This window comes from Rhinoderma darwinii, chromosome 8 (genome assembly GCF_050947455.1).
Source record: "Rhinoderma darwinii isolate aRhiDar2 chromosome 8, aRhiDar2.hap1, whole genome shotgun sequence".
In the NCBI taxonomy this organism is placed as follows: domain Eukaryota; kingdom Metazoa; phylum Chordata; class Amphibia; order Anura; family Rhinodermatidae; genus Rhinoderma; species Rhinoderma darwinii.
The window spans coordinates 80,645,692-80,665,504 of NC_134694.1; positions in this window are offsets into that span (position 1 = coordinate 80,645,692).

Genomic DNA, 19,813 nt, shown 5'->3' on the forward strand with positions numbered 1-19,813 from the left:
GCTTTTTTGACTGAAAAAGAAAAAAGTTATGGCTCAGAATATGGTGACAAAGAAAATAAATAATTTTATCGAAAAGTGAATTTATTGTGCAAACGCCACAAAAAATAAAAAAACGATATACATATGGTATCGCTGTAATCGTATCGACCAGCATAATAAAGTAAAATGTCATTTATAGCGCACGGTGAACACTAAAAAACATTGTCCGAATTAGTTTTTTTGCCACTTTGCTTGCCGAAAATAATAGAATACAAAGTGATAAAAAAAAAAATCACATCTACCCAATAAAAACTACGCATTGTCCTGCAACAAATAAGCCCTCCCACAGATCCGGTGAAGAAAAAATAAAAAAGTTCTGGCTCTCCGAATATAGCGACAGAAATTCTGCAGAGTGTCCTAAAGCGGATAAGATCGGGCGCCATTTATCAGTGCGACAACGGCCACATATCTATGAATTATTATTTATTTACCGCATGATTCTACCCTCTTATTATGCTCTGATGTACTCGGCACAGATTACATATGCCCCCACATTATAAACTGAAATACCAGCAAAACCACAAACAGAACTATTACCAAGCAAAATCTGCGCTCCAAAATCCAAATGGCGCTCCTTTCCTTCTGAGCTCTGCCGTGAGTCCAAATAGCAGTTTATTACCACGTATGGGGTATTGCCGTAATCGGGAGAAGTAGCTTTACAAGTTTTGGGGTGCTTTTTATTCTTTATTCCTTGCAAATATTACATTTTTTTTATATTTTTTCAGAAAAAAAGTAGATTTTCACTTTCACAGACAAACTCCAATAAATATAGCAAAATACCTGTGGGGTCAAGATTAGAGATGAGCGAACCGGGACAACCGAACCCGGTTTCGGTCCGAACTTCCGGTAAAGTTCGGTTCGCAGCGAATCCGAACTTCACCGGGTTCGGCCGAACCCGTTTTGACCGAACCCGGTCAAAAACATTATACAAATCGGCAGCCACTTATCTCTATCAATCACTGATAGAGAAAAGAGGCTGCTGATTAAAAATAAAATAAAAAGCATTTCATACGTACCCGGTCGTTGTCTTGTTGACGAGTCCCTCTTCTTCCTCCAGTCCGACCTTTTCTGACGCGGCAGCCTGTGATTGGCTGCAGAGGCCTCTGCAGCCTGTGATTGGCTGCAGAGGCCGCGGCAGCCTGTGATTGGCTGCAGCGCTCACAAGGCTGCATCGTCATCAAGGAATGTCGGGCCGGATGTCAAGAGGGACGCGTCACCAAGGCAACGGCCAGGAGACCGGACTGGAGGAAGCAGAAAGTTCTCGGTAAGTATGAACGTCTTTTTTTTTTACAGGTACTGTGATCGGTAGTCACTGTCCAGGGTACTGAAACAGTTACTGCCGATCAGTTAACTCTTTCAGCACCCTGAACAGTGACTATTTAGTGTATGTGCACACACACTAATTACGTCCGTAAATGACGGACGTATTTCGGCCGCAAGTACCGGACCGAACACAGTGCAGGGAGCCGGGCTCCTAGCATCATACTTATGTACGATGCTAGGAGTCCCTGCCTCTCTGCAGGACAACTGTCCCGTACTGTAATCATGTTTTCAGTACGGGACAGTAGTTCCACGGAGAGGCAGGGACTCCTAGCATCGTATATAAATATGATGCTAGGAGCCCGGCTCCCTGCAGGGTGTTCGGTCCGGTACTTGCGGCCGAAATACGTCCGTCAATTACGGACGTAATTAGTGTGTGTGCACATACCCTTACTGACGTCGCCTAGCAACGCTGCCGTAATGACGGGTGCACACATGTAGCCACCCGTCATTACGGGGCCTCATGCACACGACCATAAAAACACCCGTTATCACGGGTCGTAATTACGACCCGAAATAGCGGGCCCATAGACTTCTGTTAGCCACGGGTACCTTCCCGTTTTCTCACGGGAAGGTGCCCGTGCCGTTAAAAAGATAGAACATGTTCTATTTTTTTATTTTACGGGCCGTGCTCGTAATTACGACTCGTAACTACGAGCACGGCCGGCCGGCCACGGGCAGCCAGCCGCTTTTGCGAACCGTGCTGTCATTATAATTATAGCAGCACGGCCCGTAAAATAGAAAAATAGAACATGTTCTATTTTTTTAACGGCACGGGCACCTTCCCGTGAGAATACGGAAAGGTACCCGTGGGTAACAGAAGTCTATGAGCCGGTTATTGCGGGTCGTAATTACGACCCGCAATAACGGGTGTTTTTACGGTCGTGTGCATGATGGGAGCACGGCTCGGAAAAACGAACGGCTGCCCGTGCTCATCTCCTGAAATAATCTGTGCTGCCTTAAACTCTGTGGACAGGTCAGGATCCTGTTTCTTTTAAATGCTGCTAGGGAACCCGCTCGATCCACTATATAAGGCTGCGCTACAGTGCAGCATTTAAAAGAAACAGGATCCTGACCTGTCCACAGAGTTTAAGGCAGCACAGAGTATTTCAGGAGATGAGCGTGCAGATTCAGTGCTGTTGTGAACTCTGCTCTTACCATTACGTAGCTCTCAGTCTGTTATCTCTCCTCCACTCCTGTCCTCAAGAACACCTTCACATGATTGGCAAGTCACCACGTAATGGTAAGAGCAGAGTTCACAGCAGCACAGAGTATTTCAGGAGATGAGCGTGCGGATCTTGTGCGTGGTGGTGACTTGCCAATCATGTGAACGTGTTATAGAGGACAGGAGTGGAGGAGATGTAACAGACTGAGCTACGTAATGGTAAGAACAGAGTTCACAGCAGCACAGAGTATTTCAGGAGAGGAGCGTGCAGATTCAGTGCTGCTGTGAACTCTGCTCTTACCATTACGTAGCTCAGTCTGTTACCTCTCCTCCACTCCTGTCCTCAATAACACCTTCACATGATTGGCAAGTCACCACCCCGCACAAGATCCGCACGCTCATCTCCTGAAATACTCTGTGCTGCTGTGAACTCTGCTCTTACCATTACGTGGTGACTTGCCAATCATGTGAAGGTGTTCTGGAGGACAGGAGTGGAGGAGAGGTAACAGACTGAGAGCTACGTAATGGTAAGAGCAGAGTTCGCAGCAGCACTGAATCTGCACGCTCATCTCCTGAAATACTCTGTGCTGCCTTAAACTCTATGGACAGGTCAGGATCCTGTTTCTTTTAAATGCTGCACTGTAGCGCAGCCTTATATAGTGGATCGAGCGGGTTCCCCAGCAGCATTTAAAAGAAACCGTGTTTGTGTATGTGTGTGTTTGTGTATATATGTGTGTTTGGGTATGTGACTATCTGTTTTTGTTTTTATATGTGTGTGTGTATATATGGGTGTGTTTGTGTATATGTGTTTTGTGTATATGTTTGTGTATATATGGGTGTATTTGTGTATATGTTTGTGTGTAGATGTTTGTGTGTGTTTTTGTATATGTGTATATGGGTGTGTGTTTGTGTGTATATATGGGTGTGTTTGTGTATATGTGTTTGTGTATATGTGTGTTTGGGTATGTGTGTTTTTGTTTGTATATGTGTTTGTGTATATGTGTTCGTGTATGTGTGTATAACTGTGTGTGTGTGTGTTTGGATATGTGTGTTTTTGTTTGTATATGTGTGAGTTCGTGTATATGTGTGTGTGTGTGTGTGTGTGTGTGTGTGTATATGGATATGTGTGTTTTTGTTTGTATATGTGTGAGTTCGTGTATATGTGTGTGTGTGTGTATATGGATATGTGTGTTTTTGTTTGTATATGTGTGAGTTCGTGTATATGTGTGTGTGTGTGTGTGTGTGTGTGTATATATCTTGTTGTGTTTGTGTATATATGTGTGTGTCTGTGTATGGTTGTTTGTTTGTGTGTGCGTGTATATATGTGTGTAGGTGAGTAGAAGTATTGGTATTGTTCACATTGATAACTGTTTTTTTATGTTGTTGCAGATTTTGATGTACCGATTGGACTACATCTACGATTCGTTGGACTACTGCGTAGATCTGCGTTTTTTCAAATTTTAATAAAATGGTTAACGAGGGTTTTGTTGGGGATTTCTTATTTCAATAAAAAAGAATTGTCTTTGTGTTTTTTTTTCAAACTTTATTAGTGCCTAGATAATGGCAGTTGGCTGATTGACAGCGTCCATTATTAAGGCGGTACTTAGTGTTAGCCGGTGCAGAGGCTAGCACTAACCACCCATTATTACCCCGGTACCCACCACCACCAGGGGTGCCGGGAAGAGCTTGGTACGATCCAGTACCCGACCATCTGTTGTGATGGTCGGGCTCTGGGGCGGCCGCAGGCTGGTATTATGAGGCTGGGAAGGGCCAAAATCAGTGGACCTTCCCACCCTTGTAATGCTAGGCTGCTGCTGCTGCTGTGTTGTATCGGGCTGGTTATAAAAATGGGGGGGACCCCCACGTCGTTTTTTTTTTGGAATTTAACAAATTTAGCAATAGACGGGTCCCCCACATTTTTAATAACCAGCCATATACAAGGCCGCAGCAGTCTGGCATTACATGGGTGGGAAGGGCCACTGGTTTTGTCCATTCCCAGGCTAATAACACTGTTGTATGTGGCTGGTTATGATAAATTGGGTGGAACCCCATGTCTTTTTAAAAAAAAAAATGTAAATAAATAAATAATTTAAAAAAATGACGTGGGGTCCCCCCCACTTTTATAACCAGCCAGATACAACACAGCAGCAGCAGCCTAGCATTACAAGGGTGGGAAGGTCCACTGGTTTTGGCCCTTCCCAGCCTCATAATACCAGCCTGCGGCCGCCCCAGGGCCCGACCATCACAACAGATGGTCGGGTACTGGATCGTACCTGGCTCTTCCCGGCACCCCTGGTGGTTTTGGGTACCGGGGTAATAATGGTGGTTAGTGTTAGCCTCTGCACCGGCTAACACTAAGCCTCGCATTAGTAATGGATGTTGTCACTCAGACAGCGGCCATTACTAAAGTGGTAATAATAAAATTTGAAAAGAAAAAGATATAGATAAAATATTTTATTGAAATAAAGCACCCCCAACACAACCCTCATTAACCATTTTATTGTAGAAAAAAAACGTCATCGAAGTAGTCCTCGAAACCGACGTAGTCCAAACACCAAACCTGTGGAAAAAAAAAATAATGAAATAAAACATGTCGTAGGCTTAGATTCAGTTTAATGTGTGATACTGACTGTTATACCATGTATAGAAGCCTGCCGTGAAGTTGACTTAGATACAGGGCGCCAGCAGACAGTATCATACATGGCCATACATACATATATACAAATATACATACATATATACAAACATACATACATATATACAAACATACATACATATATACAAGCATGCACATATATACATGCAAATATACATACATGCAAACATACACACATATATACATGCAAACTATCATACATACATGCATACACACACACATGAAAACATACATACAAACAAACATGCAAAGATACATACATACATATATACAAGCATGCACAAATATACATTCAAACATAAATACATGCAAACATAATTACAAACATGCACATATATATATAAACATACATGCAAACATACATGCAAAAATAAAAACATGCAAACATACATACATGCACATCTATACATACATACATGACAACATACATACAAACATACATGACAACATACATACATGCAAACATACATACATGCAAACATACATACACACATGCAAACATATATACATGCAAATATACATACAAACATGCACATGTATACATACATGCCAACATACATGCAAACATACATGCACATATATACATACATACATGACAACATACATACATACATGCAAATATACATACATACACACACACATGCACATATATACATACATGCCAACATACATGCACATATATACATACATGACAACATACATACATACATACATGACAACATACATACATATATATATATACACACATGCAAATATACATACAAACATGCATACATACAAACATGCATACATACATGCAAACATACATTCATGCAAACATACATACATACATACATACAAATATACATACACACATGCACATATATACATACATGACAACATACATACATACATGACAACATACATGCAAAAATACATACATGCAAACATACATACATACATACATGCAAATATACATACAAACATGCACATATATACATACATGCCAACATACATGCAAACATACATGCACAGATATACATACATACATACATACATGCCAACATACATACATGCCAAAAAATAATAATAATACGTTCATACTTACTTTCCTCCTGTCCGGCCTCCAGCGATGACGTTTCATCCATGTCGCCGCTGCAGCCTGTGATTGGCTGCAGAGGCGGTCACGTGGGATGAAGCGTCATCCTGACGTGCGTGACCGCCACTACAGCCTGTGATTGGCTGCAGCGGCGAAAGGGATGAAACGTCATCGCTGGAGGCCGGACAGGAGGAAAGTAAGTACGAACGTATAATTTTTATTTTTTTATTACATTTAAATGGTATTTTCCGCGCGCCGAGCATGTACTGTGAAGGTTGCTGAAAGAGTTAGTGCAGCCCATTAACTCTATCAGCACCCTGGACAGTAGCATGCTCGGCGCACGTAAGTGACAGGTTCGGTCAGAACTAGTTCGGTCCGAACCGAACTTTTTTGTGAAATTCGGCGAACTAGCCGAACCGAACTTTTGATAAGTTCGCTCATCTCTAGTCAAGATGCTAACTATACCCCTACATAAATTCCTTAAGAGGTGTAGTTTCCAAAACCGTGTCACTTTTGGGGGATTTCCACTGTTTTGGCACCGCAAGACCTCTTCAAACCTGACATGGTGCCTAAAATATATTCTAAAAAAGGAGGCCCCAAAATCCACTAGGTGCTCCTTTGATTCTGAGGCCGGTGCTTCAGTCCATTAGCACACTAGAGCCACATGTGGGATGTTTCTAAAAACTGCAGAATCTGGGCAATAAATATTAAGTTGCGTTTCTCTGGTAAAATCTTCTGTGTTACAGAAAGAAATGTATTACAAATGAATTTCAGCGTAAAAAATAAAATTTGTAAATTTCCCCTCTACTTTACCTGTGAAATGCCTAAAGGGTTAATAAACTTTCTGAATGTTGTTTTGAATACTTTGAGGGGTGCAGTTTTTAAAATGAGGTGATTTTATGGGGTCTATCTAGTACATCAGGCCCTCAAAGCCACTTCAGAACTGAACTGGTCCTGTAAAAATCGCCTTTTGACATTTTCTTGAAAATGTGAGAAATTGCTGCTAAAGTTCTAAGCCTTGTAACGTCCTAGAAAGATAAAATAATGTTCAAAAAACGATGCAAATATAAAGTAGACATAAGGAATACGTGAAATAGTAAATATTTTCTGTGGTATTACTATCTGTTTTACAAGCAGATACATTTAAAATTAGAAAAATCATAATTTTTGCAAATTTTTGCAAATTTTGTGTTTTTCCCAAATAAGCAATGAATTTATTGACCACATTTTTCCACTAACATAAAGTACAATATGTCACGAGAAAACAATCTCAGAATCGCTTGGATAGGTAAAAGCATTCCAGAGTTATTACCACATAAAATGACACATGTCAGATTTGAATAAATGGGGCAGGTCCTGAAGGCCAAAATGAGCTCAGTCCTGTGGGTTACGGTATGCTTAAGGGCTTATTTAGACGAACGTATAATACGTCCGTGCTATGCGCGTGATTTTCACGTTCGTCGCACGGACCTATGTTAATGAATGGGGCCGTTCAGACTGTCAGTGAATTTCTTGCAGCGTATGTCCGCTGTGTGAAACACACGATATGTCCTATATTTGCCCGTTTTTCGTGCATCACGCACCCATTGAAATCAATGGGTGCGTGAAAACGGCACACGGACGCACTACATTAGTCATCACTATGAATGAAAACAGAAAAGCACCACGTGCTTTTCTGTGTACAAACATAAAAACAGAGTGTCATAATGATGGCGGCTGCGCGAAAATCACGCAGCCACGCATCATATGCTGATGACACACGGAGCTTTTGCAGACCATTTGCGCGCGCAAAACGCTGTGAATCCGGCCTAAGGCTCATTCAGACGGGCGTGATTCTCGTCCGTGTGCTGTGCGTTTAAACAATGCAAACGGACCGATTGATTTAAGAGGGTCTATTCACGCATGTATGCGTTTTCACACAGCGAGTGTCTGTTGCGTGAAACTCACTGCATGTCCTATGTTGGTGCGTTTTCACCCATTAAAAGTCAATGGGTGTGTGAACATCACAGACAGCACATGGATGCACGTCCGTCGTACACGCATCAATTACATAGAAATAACAAAAAAGTGCTTGCGCGGACGTGAAAGACATGCCACATGCAAAGTACACTGACAAAAAAAACTTTTTGATGCGCGTAAATCTGTCACGCTCGTGCAGCCTTAAAGGGTATGTACGTTTTTCAAACGAAAAATTTTTGAATCCATGTTTTATCTGATTTTGAACAACTAAAATTTATATTTTTAAGATAAAAATTGGCACATATTAAGAAATGATCCGGTGCAGGGTAATCTTCTACTCTTGGAGGAACCGAACGTAGCGCTTATGGTATTAAGGATAAACTGTTAATAGGTTTGTTTTGTTTTTGTTTTTTTTAAGGGTATGTTCACACGGCTATTTTCAGTCGTTTTTCGTGCTGTAAACGCCTGGAAATACTCAAGCTAAACGCCTCCAAACAACTGGCCATTGATTTTCAATGGGAAAAACAGCGTTTCATTCCGACGGGGAGGTTTTTACGCGGCGGTTTGAAAGCATGGCGCGTAAAAATTGCCCTGTAAAAAGTGCATGTCACTTCTTGAGCCGTTTTTGGAGCCGTTTTTCATTGGATAATGGAAAAAACGCTCCAAAAACGGCTGCAAAAACGCTTGATGCTTAAAAAACTGCTGAAAAATCAGAGACTGTTTTCCCTTAAACAGCTCCGTATTTTACAGCCGTTTTTGGTTTAGCGTGTAAACCTACCCTAAGCCTCAAAAGATACCCAATACTCTAGGTAAAGGTTTCTCCGCATGTCTTAAATGCAAAAGATGTAGTAATGTGAGGTGCAAAAAAGTTAAAAAAAATAGCACTCTCGTTTCAGACAATAGGTCTTTTCAATCTCAAGCGTTTTATTACATGTGACTCTAGCAGGCCAAACCTCTCAAAAATGAAAAACAAGAATAGCAGATCATTGCAACAACATTTTGAAAGGGAAATTAGATCAGTGTTTTATCACATTTTGCTAGTTTTCACAATAACATTTTATGGGGTTGAGCTGGCTAAGGCTAATAGAAGAGGGGAAACAGTTTAAAAAAAAATACAGGCAAATGTAGGGTTTCTGAATGTATGCATTAGGCACACCTACACCTCGGGATATAAATATCGGTTTTTAATTAAAATGACTTTTTCCTTCACTTTGCACTTTTCAATCGTATACCAGCGATAAGCCTGGTTGTTACATCAGTCCCTGAGTGTTTAAAATAAATCACATGACTCCCCTTCATTTTATGAATAAAGGTAGATAGCAACCAATCATGGACTACTACTATAAGTCACGTGATCTTGAAAAAACGTTTATTGAAGGTAGATAGTAGTCCATGATGGGCTGATTACATCACGTGCCTTATATTTTGGGACAAAATTAATAAGTAATATTAGAGGTCCGTATTGTGGAATCTTAATGAAACCTGTTACATCAAACATGATGTCCAATTTGTAAGCAGCAAGTTATTTAGCTGAGCAGGTGTGCGTGCGACCTGGAATCCACAGGACATTCCGCCCGATTTTTCGGATGGAAATTCCGCTGTGGAAGAAAGCCGTCCATACTTACCCCTCCCTCCCTCCATCCGCTCCGGCCTCCCTGGATGACGATGCAGGCCATGTGAGGAAGCAACCTGTGATTGGCTGTAGCGGTCACATGGGATGCAATGTCATCCCACGAGGCCGGACTGCAGGAAGAAGGGCGTTCTGAGTAAGTATGATTTATTTATTTGTCTTCTGCCGTTGTGATTTTTGCGGTGTAAACGTCGCGATTGCGCCGCAAAAGTCCCAACGCTTGGCTTTCTGTTGCGGGTTTTGTATCCCATTTGAATTCAATGGGGAAAACCCACAACGGAAAATCATCAAAAACACAGCATACATTGACATGCTGCGGAATTAAATTAAGTTATTAACAATTACGCTGCAGGTTTTTTTTTGTTTTCGCAGTGTGTTCATGAGATTTACTAAATCTCACCCACTTTGCGGCTATTATAAACGCTGTGGAATTTCCACGCACAATTCCGTTGCGGAAATTCCGCAGCGTTTACGATACGTGAGAACCCGGCTTAAGGGTTCAGTTGGCGGTCCTAATCGGGAACCTATTTCATCATGCACACCCATACATGTTAGGCTGTCAATCAATATTTGAGACTACCTACTGGACTCTTTAGCCCACAGTGAGCAGGGATTTACATAAATTAAAGGTTATCCTAAATCTTTTTGCACAAAACTATATATATCAATCTGCTCAGCTCCTCCTGCTCCAGATTGAACATGCTGTCCTATGTGACAGGTTTCTATTAAAGTGTACCTGTAAAGAGAAAATACTTTTTTATGTGTTCCTTTCAACGTAATGAAAAAAACTTCTCAATATTATATTTACCTTACTGCAAGCATTAGCCTGCTATGATGTTGTCTTCTTCCCTCTCTTGCTGCTCCTCCGTCTCTTCTACATCGGCAGTCCCTGCTCGTTGTCAATTGGAATCCGTAGCCAGCAACATCAGAGGCTGGCTATGGATTCTATGCAGAACAGAGGCTGAGGAGGCACCACGTTGACGTGCACGCTCCCGAGCCTCCTCACTCTAGGAAAATTGATGATCCCAAAGAACCCCATTCTGTCCAGGACATAATGTCTGAAGGCTTAGGGCCTAGGAAACAGAGAACTATTCCCATTCATAAAAATGTACCAAGTCTCTTCAAAAGGTAACAGAAAAATCCAGAGAGGAAAATTAATATCTCAACATTTCTTAAATGATCATAACCTTTTGAAGAAGAGGTCTGTAGAGATTGGGGTAGTACCCCTAGACTTGATGACACAGTTGAAAAAAATTTCTAGGAAGAATGCTTTACCCTTTGAGGATCTTGGTTCATTACCTGACCCCATAGATAGGAAGGCGGATTACTACCTCAAAAGAACCTGGGCAGCTTCTACATGGAGCTTTTAAGCCAGGTATTGCAGCCACTTGTGTGGCTAGATCTCTAAAGATTTGGCTACCACAATTAGAGATTCACATTAGAGACAAAACTTCCAGAGAGCATATCCTCTCCTCCCTCCCAGTTTTTCTAAGTCAGCAGATTTTCTGCCAGATCAGGACGCGGGGGCGGGAGTCATCCCTGTTTTACAAAAACTGGAAAGAAATCTCTGGAAATCAGCGGATCCTAGGAATTATAAGGTCAGACAGGTTGTTTGCTACAAAAGTCTAAAAGAATCCAGAAAAACATAGAGCCTTAGAATCAGAAATTCTATCACTCATAAAAGAAAAAAAGGGGTAATAATTCAAGTCCAAAGTGAGGGAACAGGGAAAGGCTATTATTCCCCTCTTTTTCTGGTTAAGAAAAAAAAAACCCAGAAGGGAAATACAGGGTTATAATAAATCTGAAGATCTGAATACGCACCTGACCTATAATTTTTTTTTGCATGGAGTGTATTCCATCGACCACAAATCTACTTTTCAAGAACTGTGTGATGGCATCACTAGATCTGGAAGATGTATATTATCATGTTCCAATATTCAGGTCTCACCAAAAATATCTAAGGTTTGCGGTGACCCTCAACAGCGCCTTGTTCCATCAAAAACAAAGGAAACCCTGTCACAACGATGACAAGCGGAAACCATTAGCAAAGTTTCCATCACCATTGAGAACAATGGTGATGCAAACGGAAGCTAAGGTTTCCGTTTGCCTTTCTGTTAAGGGGTTCCCCCGATGGAAACCTCCGACAACGCTGATGTGAACACAGCCTTAGAGTCTTGGGAGCATTTATAAGCTTTGTGGTTATAGACATAGATCCTCTAGCTAAACCAGATATTACTTGATATAAGAATTTCTCCAGGCAAAGCTGAATAAAAACCTCATACCTTAAAAGTCCAGATATCAGCAGTGAGTTCTTTTTTTTACTTTAGATTGGCGGAACCTCCCTGGATCACGAGATTACTGCCACCCTCCTCTAGGCTTAAACCCCAGGTTAGGTCTTCAGTTCCCCCATGGGACTTAAATACAATTCTCAAGGCCATGATGGATTCACCATTTGAACACCTAGACTCTATAAGGGTATGTTCACACGTAGTCAACAAAAACGTCTGAAAATCCAGAGCTGTTTTCAAGGGAAAACAGACCCTGCTTTTCAGACGTTTTTTTAACAACTCGCATTTTTCGCGGCGTTTTTCGCGCCGTTTTCGCAGCGTTTTTTAAGTCCGTTTTTGGAGCTGTTTTCATTGGAGTCTATGAGAAAACAGCTCCAAAAACGTCCAAAGTGTTCTGCACTTCTTTTGACGAGGCTGTATTTTTACGCGTCGTCGTTTGACAGCTGTCAAACGACGACGCGTAAATAACAGGTCGTCTGCACAGTACGTCGGCAAACCCATTCAAATGAATGGGCAGATGTTTGCCGACGTATTGTAGCCCTATTTTCAGACGTAAAACGAGGCAAAATACGCCTCGTATACGTCTGAAATTTGGCCGTGTGAACATACCCTAACCCTAAAAATGTTGACACTCAAAATAACGTTTTTATTAGCGATTACGTCAGCACTTAAGAGTGAGATGCAGGCCCTCTCTGCTTTTATTCCATATTCCATACTGTTAGTCATCATGAAAACTTTACCAGGTTTTCTTCCCAAAGTAGTCCCTCTATTTCATCAAGACCAAGATATTATTCTCTCCTCCTTTTGTGATTCCCCTAAAAATCCAAAGGAGCAGCTGTTTAACTGCCTGGATGTAAGGAGATTCCTGGTCCAGTACCTAAAGGTCACTAAAGATTTTAGATCTTCTGAAAATGTGTTTATCCAGTTCCAGCGTCCTAACAAGAGTCGGGAGCAAGTAGATCTGCAATGGATTAAACAAACCAAACATTTAGCCTTTGTTACTCAAAAGCTCCAGCCTTCAGAGTTCTTCGGCGCTCACTCCACCAGAGCTGTGTCCTCTTCCTGGGCTGAGGGAGCAGAAGCATCCCTGGATCAGATATGAAAGGCTGCTACATGGAACATGGTGATACTTGGCATAATGTGTTTGCGGTGCTGCACTCGGAAGTAGATACCGATGTGTTTTCTTCAGGTGGAGGGAGGAGGATCGTTTGAAAGTCTTAGGATCGAGACCAACGTAGAGCGGTAAGGTCTTGTAATATTTCATTATTTGTTCCTGAGAAGTACATTGGGGACTCCCACGTCTCTACCTTTCACCTGCTCCGTTTAAAAAAATACCAAGCGGTGCTGATAATCAATTTGACTTGTTTTACGCTTAGATGCCAGAAGCTGCTACAGTGTATCCTTGCTCCTGTATGCCCAGGTGCTTCAGCTCGCTCCTTGTGGCATCTGTCCTGGGTCCTCTTTGCACTACTATCAGAAGGTAGCGCGGAGTAGCCGCAGAATGTGCAGAATCATTTTGTAGGAGCCGCCCTGACACTGTCCGCATTGTTTAGACAGTGACAGCGCGGCTTTAATGGACACTAGCTTTTCAAACAACTTACCCTAATCTAATAATTTACCTCATATAGATCAACTTTGTAAATTTACTTACTGTTAAAACGTTGTTTTTTTATCCATGCAAATTCTGGGTGAAGGTATTGCCACTAGGTGTCTCCCTTCCTGAAATCTGCTGCCCATCCGCTGTTGTCATGCAGCGTCCTTCCCTGGTTACAGAGCAGAATTGGTGGACTGCAGAAGGTGGGGAGTGTTTCTTTACTGCCTGTCCATACAAGTCATGAGTTGTTAGGCTCCACCCACCAGCTCAGAGATATAATGGCCAAAAATACGTACGCACATATCTTATTCTGAAAATTCACCTGAAAAGTTAGGTACGCACTATGTACACGTCCCTTAGACACTGGACTTTGGAGACCATCTAGTTGTCAATTTATTCATGTATTTACATGCTGGGCATCAAAAATGAGAAGGGATCATAGCGAAGGAACAGGGGCACTTTTAAGAAAAAACCAATCCTGATTTGGGGTCAGGAAGGAATTAAGGCGTGCTAGCAGCTTTAAATATATGGGAACACGACAGGTGCTCTTTAACTGAGCTTTTCTTTGTTTAGCTTGGAATATGCCTTTAAAAGAGTAGTCATAGTGATATATATTTTTATTTTTCTTCAAGAAATGGCACAACTCTCATCATTAAGCTTCGTCTAGTATTGCAGGTCAGTCCCATTCACTTGAATGAGGCAGAGCTGCCATACCAGACTAATGGAGCGGTTTTGAGAAAAACATGGCAGACCCTTTCTAATTTCATACAACCACTTTAAAAAATGGCATCAAAAGGTTTCCATAGCCTTTAATGTATGTATTTTTGTTTCATACTAAATACTTTTCTAATATACTTGTATTGCAAATTTAGCTTTTTTTCCCTCTTCTGCAGCTTCTATGTATCCACTGTACATACAGTAGAAGCTGCAGAACAACATTGTCAGTAGAATTCAGTAAGCTGGACTGACGGTGGGTCCTGTGTGCCTCTGACACCTCATCTAACGCTAGTACTAACAAAATCTAAATAAACGGTACAAATGAATGTAGGGCCAGCAAGACTTGTACAGTACTGGAAAAATATGGATGCTTTCTTCCAGAAACAGTGCCATGCTTGTCCACAGGTTGTGTGTGGACTTGGAGCTGACTGCAATACGTAGCTTTCTGTATGGATATCCTTACTGATCCCTACTTGTAAAGGCCCTTTTACATGGGTCAAATATTGGGCAAACGAGCGTTCATGCGAACGCTTGTTCCCGACCATTGCCCTGTGTAAAAAGGGCAGCGATCGGCCGATGAATGAGCAAACGCATAAAGTTTATGCTGCAAGAAATATTGTTGTCGGCAGCACATCTCCGTGTGAATAGGAAGATGTGCTGCCGACATGAATGTAATGTATGGGGATGAGGTAATCGTAGTAATGATCGCTCATTCCCCCATACATAGTTGCTTTTGAAAGGAGCACACGAGCGCTGATCAACAAGATGTCTTGTTGATTGGCGCTCATTTACACAGCCCATGTCGGGCTGTGTAAGAGGACCCTTAGATGGGTCCCTTGACAATAAGATGATCACAAAGGGTCCTCAAGCTCGGTGACAGTGATCAGCTGTAACCTGTGAGGAAACCTGGCAGCAGGTGTTCAATTTCTCTGCAGCGCCACCACAGGGGAAATTGAAATGGATTGGTATGGTCTCCTATGATACCCTATCTGGGGGCAGCATTTCCCCCTCTATTCTATGCGGACATCAGATAGCGTAGCATAGAAGTCTTGACCGATCCTCTATAATCATTACACAGTGCCCATTTTAATCAATGGATTGTCTGTGTAATGCAAGATGGGGACAGGTCCTCCTTAGTTAGAGACACTCTTTGTAACCACTCTCGCCAAGAGATGAGGATGCTGAATACTTCCAATAAATCAGATTCCCCCCCCCCACCCATTTTAGTGGCGGAAAAATCATTTTTTTATGGCAACCTTTAGGCCAACCATGGGCCATAGGTACACACCCGCACAAATAAATATGGCAAGGCATCTCCCCATTCATTGCGGTACTATTATGACCAACCACCCTCTTGCTACTTTGTCGTTTTTTGCATATGAAATAAACACAGAGACTTGTTACAAGTTTTATCATTTCACATATTACCAGTAGTTTGTTCTAGGTACAAGCATGTTTTGTCATTCACATACAGCTAGATAGCATATGTTCACATTTACAGTGCAAAACAGAAAGCAAGGAAGTGTACATTTTTATATTCTGGAGCTTCTGAGGAACGCAAAACCAACATGCAGATTTGACATATTTTAGAATGTAAGCTCTTTAGACGTTTATAGAAATGTGTAGACTTTTTTTTTATTATTTCTAGAAAACAACTAAGAAAAATGGAAATTCTTATACTTCGTATTGTCATGTTACGTGTGTTATTAAAAGGGACAAAAATGTTTTCCGAAATAAGTAGTTTAGGCTTTGGCTGGATTAAAATCTATTAGGAATATTTATCAAAACTGGAAATTAGAATTGCTGTAATCCAGAGGAATTAACCCTGTCGTTCATATTCCTTCTTCTGCCCTGAAACCCCCTCTAGAGCAACAGCTCTTGCGGACTTAGGCAGTGCACGTATTACCAATGGATGGCCATTCGTCTGGATGGCAGCTATGTGATATTACATTTCCGCATCAGAAATGTCTGGCTGGTCATGTCTTCCCTCAGCAAAATCAGCTGTCAGGTCTTGGGAGAACGTATTAAAGGGATTGTCTGTGACGACACAACCCCTTTAAACCTTCATTAACACGGTCATAAGAATTTTCTGTAGGTGAGAGTGGACATTAAAGTGGTATCCCCAGATGTAAACATTATCACCTATCCACAGAACAGGTGATAATTGTCTGATCGTTGGGACCCCTACCAATGGCAAGAATGGGGGTTCCCAACTCCATTCCCCCTCAATGCTCGACTGCAGTAAGGAGGACATTAAATGGAGGTGTGATCAAGGATGCGATCTGCTGCCTCATTCAAAGTCTATGGGACTGACGGAAACCGCCAAGTACAGCACTCATCTGGTTCTGTCATTCTCATAGACATTGAATGGAGGGGCGGATGCATGCTCGACCACCGCTACATCCTACCACCTCCTCACTGAGGGGTGGGTGCAGTGAGGAGAAATGTTGTATTTGGGACCCCCTGTTCTCGCAATCAGAGGGGGTCCCAGTGATCAAACAATTATGAAGTATCCTGTGATCATTTTTGATTCTAGAAAAGCAGGGAGGTCTTTACAATGTAACTGCTTCCCAAATCCTGTTTTTTGCTACAAAACACGATTCTCAGATGGACCGTTTCTACAGCTATGTGAATGAAGCCTAAATTAAATGTTGATTAATTGCGATCGGTTGCTCCTAGCATTTTCTTAATCAATGCCACGCATTGCAAATTGCCATTATACCTGTAACCAAATTCTAATGATTTGTGGCTGTATCATCACACGAAGCTAAAGGTACAGAAGTACGAACGTGTTCTTAAATGGTTGTCTTGCTGTTATGAAAATTACAGCAGGTGATACGTTTTAGGGGGAGCCAAGTGAAGCCATTCGGTCACATCCTGTTGTTCTAATAAACTCATTTTCAAACCCAGTTTCAAGCATAAACTATAGCAGAATCTGTACAAAGGGCATCAATGTCAAACTCAGCCGACTCCTTCTCTAAAGTGGCTTAAATTCTGTCCAGTGTAGACTCTGCTGCAATTATCTCCATTCCACATGTATACACCTTTATACTGGCACCCGCCACGTATCCTTCCCTTCAAATATTTACTGTGCAGAAGAAAATTATGTGCATTAGCCACATGCCCTGATGACTAATAAAATCAATGTAATACTTTAACAAGGGGGTAAATGGTATTAAGAAACAAAAAAAAAAGTCTCTTCTATTAGTGATAATTAGAGGAGTAAAGCTCCTTAGCATGACCATATATCTGAGGTCTGTCTTGCCTTCTGTGTTTCTCTGCCAAAATAGGGTTGTATCCCAAACAGGGAAAAGACTTCATGAGGGAAAGATCATCCTCCTGGGATCTGTTCACAGCTGGGAGGATAGGGAAGGGAACATTTACGTCATACATGGAAACGAATAGTTAGGCCGAATTCAGATGACCGTAGTATACGTCCGTTAAAACAACGGCCGGCACACGGACGCATGTATTTCAGTGGGGCCGTTGAAAAATAGAACATGTCCTATTTTATTCAGTTTTCACAGATCCCTCTATAGACCCCAAGTCTATGGGGATCCGTGAAAACGGGACGTGAAAAACGGCAGTTTTTCACATCCAAGTTTGCACTCGTTCGTGTGAATCTGGCCTACAACTGGTGGTTGGTCATCTTCAATCACCGTCCATTCCAGCTCCCTGACATAGTCCTTGATGAAAATGTATATGCAGTCTGCTTTGAAGCCATCATGTAAGGCTGGATTTACACGAGCACATTACGTCCGTAATGGATGGAACGTATTTCAGCCGCAAGTCCCGGACCGAACACACTGCAGGGAGCCGGGCTCCTAGCATCATAGTTATGTACGATGCTAGGAGTCCCTGCCTCGCTGCCGGACAACTGTCCCGTACTGTAATCATGTATTCAGTTCGGGACAGTAGTTCCACGGAGAGGCAGGGACTCCCAGCGTCGTACATAACTATGATGCTAGGAGCCCGGCTCCCTGCAGTGTGTTCGGTCCGGGACTTGCGGCCGAAATACGTTCCGTCCATTACGGACGTAATGTGCTCGTGTGAGTCCAGCCTTACTTTTCCTCCAGCACAACCATGTGAGTTTAGCATTTGACTTTATGCCAGTTTTACACCGCCACATTTTAGCATCGGTATTACGGCCACAACACCTGGAACACGCGCTGTGAATCCACTGAACCAAACGCAGATGGGTCCCGGTGTTGCTGATGTATTGTTTTAGTTTACAGGTTTAGCTTAAGAACTAGTCAGATAAGAGGACCTTGCCCATAAATGTAGCTAAATGATTTTCCAAATAATCTATTGACTTCCTATGGGTTTTTTTTTTGTTGTTTTTTTTTTTTAAGTACATAGCTCACAGAATATAGACAAGACCACACTGGCTTGTCCTAACAACTGGAAATTTAAGCAAACGGGGGCTTATACTGTGCCCATGATATGTTCAATAAGAACTTATTAACACTTACGGAAAATGTTGGGCAAAGCTGTTCTTTAGAAAAGTGTTTGTTATCTGAAATCTCAGATAAGTCCTCATTCTAGATTGTTTAGGTATTATACTATATACTAGTAGATGAAGAGGGTGTTTTGTGTGTTTTTCTAAACTCTCAACATCTTGCTATATGTGCTGGTTAAACTGGACCTCTGCACGCTGCATTGAACCCACAGCCAGTTTTTTCCCATAATCTTGTCAGTTTACACATGGTTTAGCGAATGCTCCTAATAATGGAAGGCTATAGGACATTTACATTTGCGTGCAATAACCCTTTTTAACCTAACGGTTTACAAGGATCAAGCAACTATCACATGGATACAATAGTTGCACTTATATTAGATGTGTGCACTGTAGACGATGATACCCAGTGTCAATTCCCATTTGGTACTCTACTGGATCTCCATTAGTATGGCCCACAATTATTAGCATGGTTGGCAGATGAGAGGCCCACAAACCATCATTCATCAACATGTCCAGTTTCAACAATAGCATTACGAGGCGTGAGGTTATTTTGGAACCTAAAGAGTATGTGTGACCTCCTTAAGAAGAGCTCAATGCCTGGCTGCTGGATCACAGCCTCATCTTATACATCATTGGATGCTACCGCAGACGTTTCAGCATGTTCTGGTTTGTACATTAATAACTTAGCGAAAGTTATTTCTATAAGGTATAGGCAGCAATGTTTTATGCTTCTATCTGTTTCCTAAGTGAAATAAACCTGTGAAACTACTGAACAATACCTGGTCTCAAGGCAGTAATGGTATTTTAAGCAAACATTGTGATAAAAGGCCAAAACATCAACCTGCTCCTTATGTTACCTTGTAATCTGCATTGAGGTTATATTGCCACAGAAGTAAAAAGGGAATTTC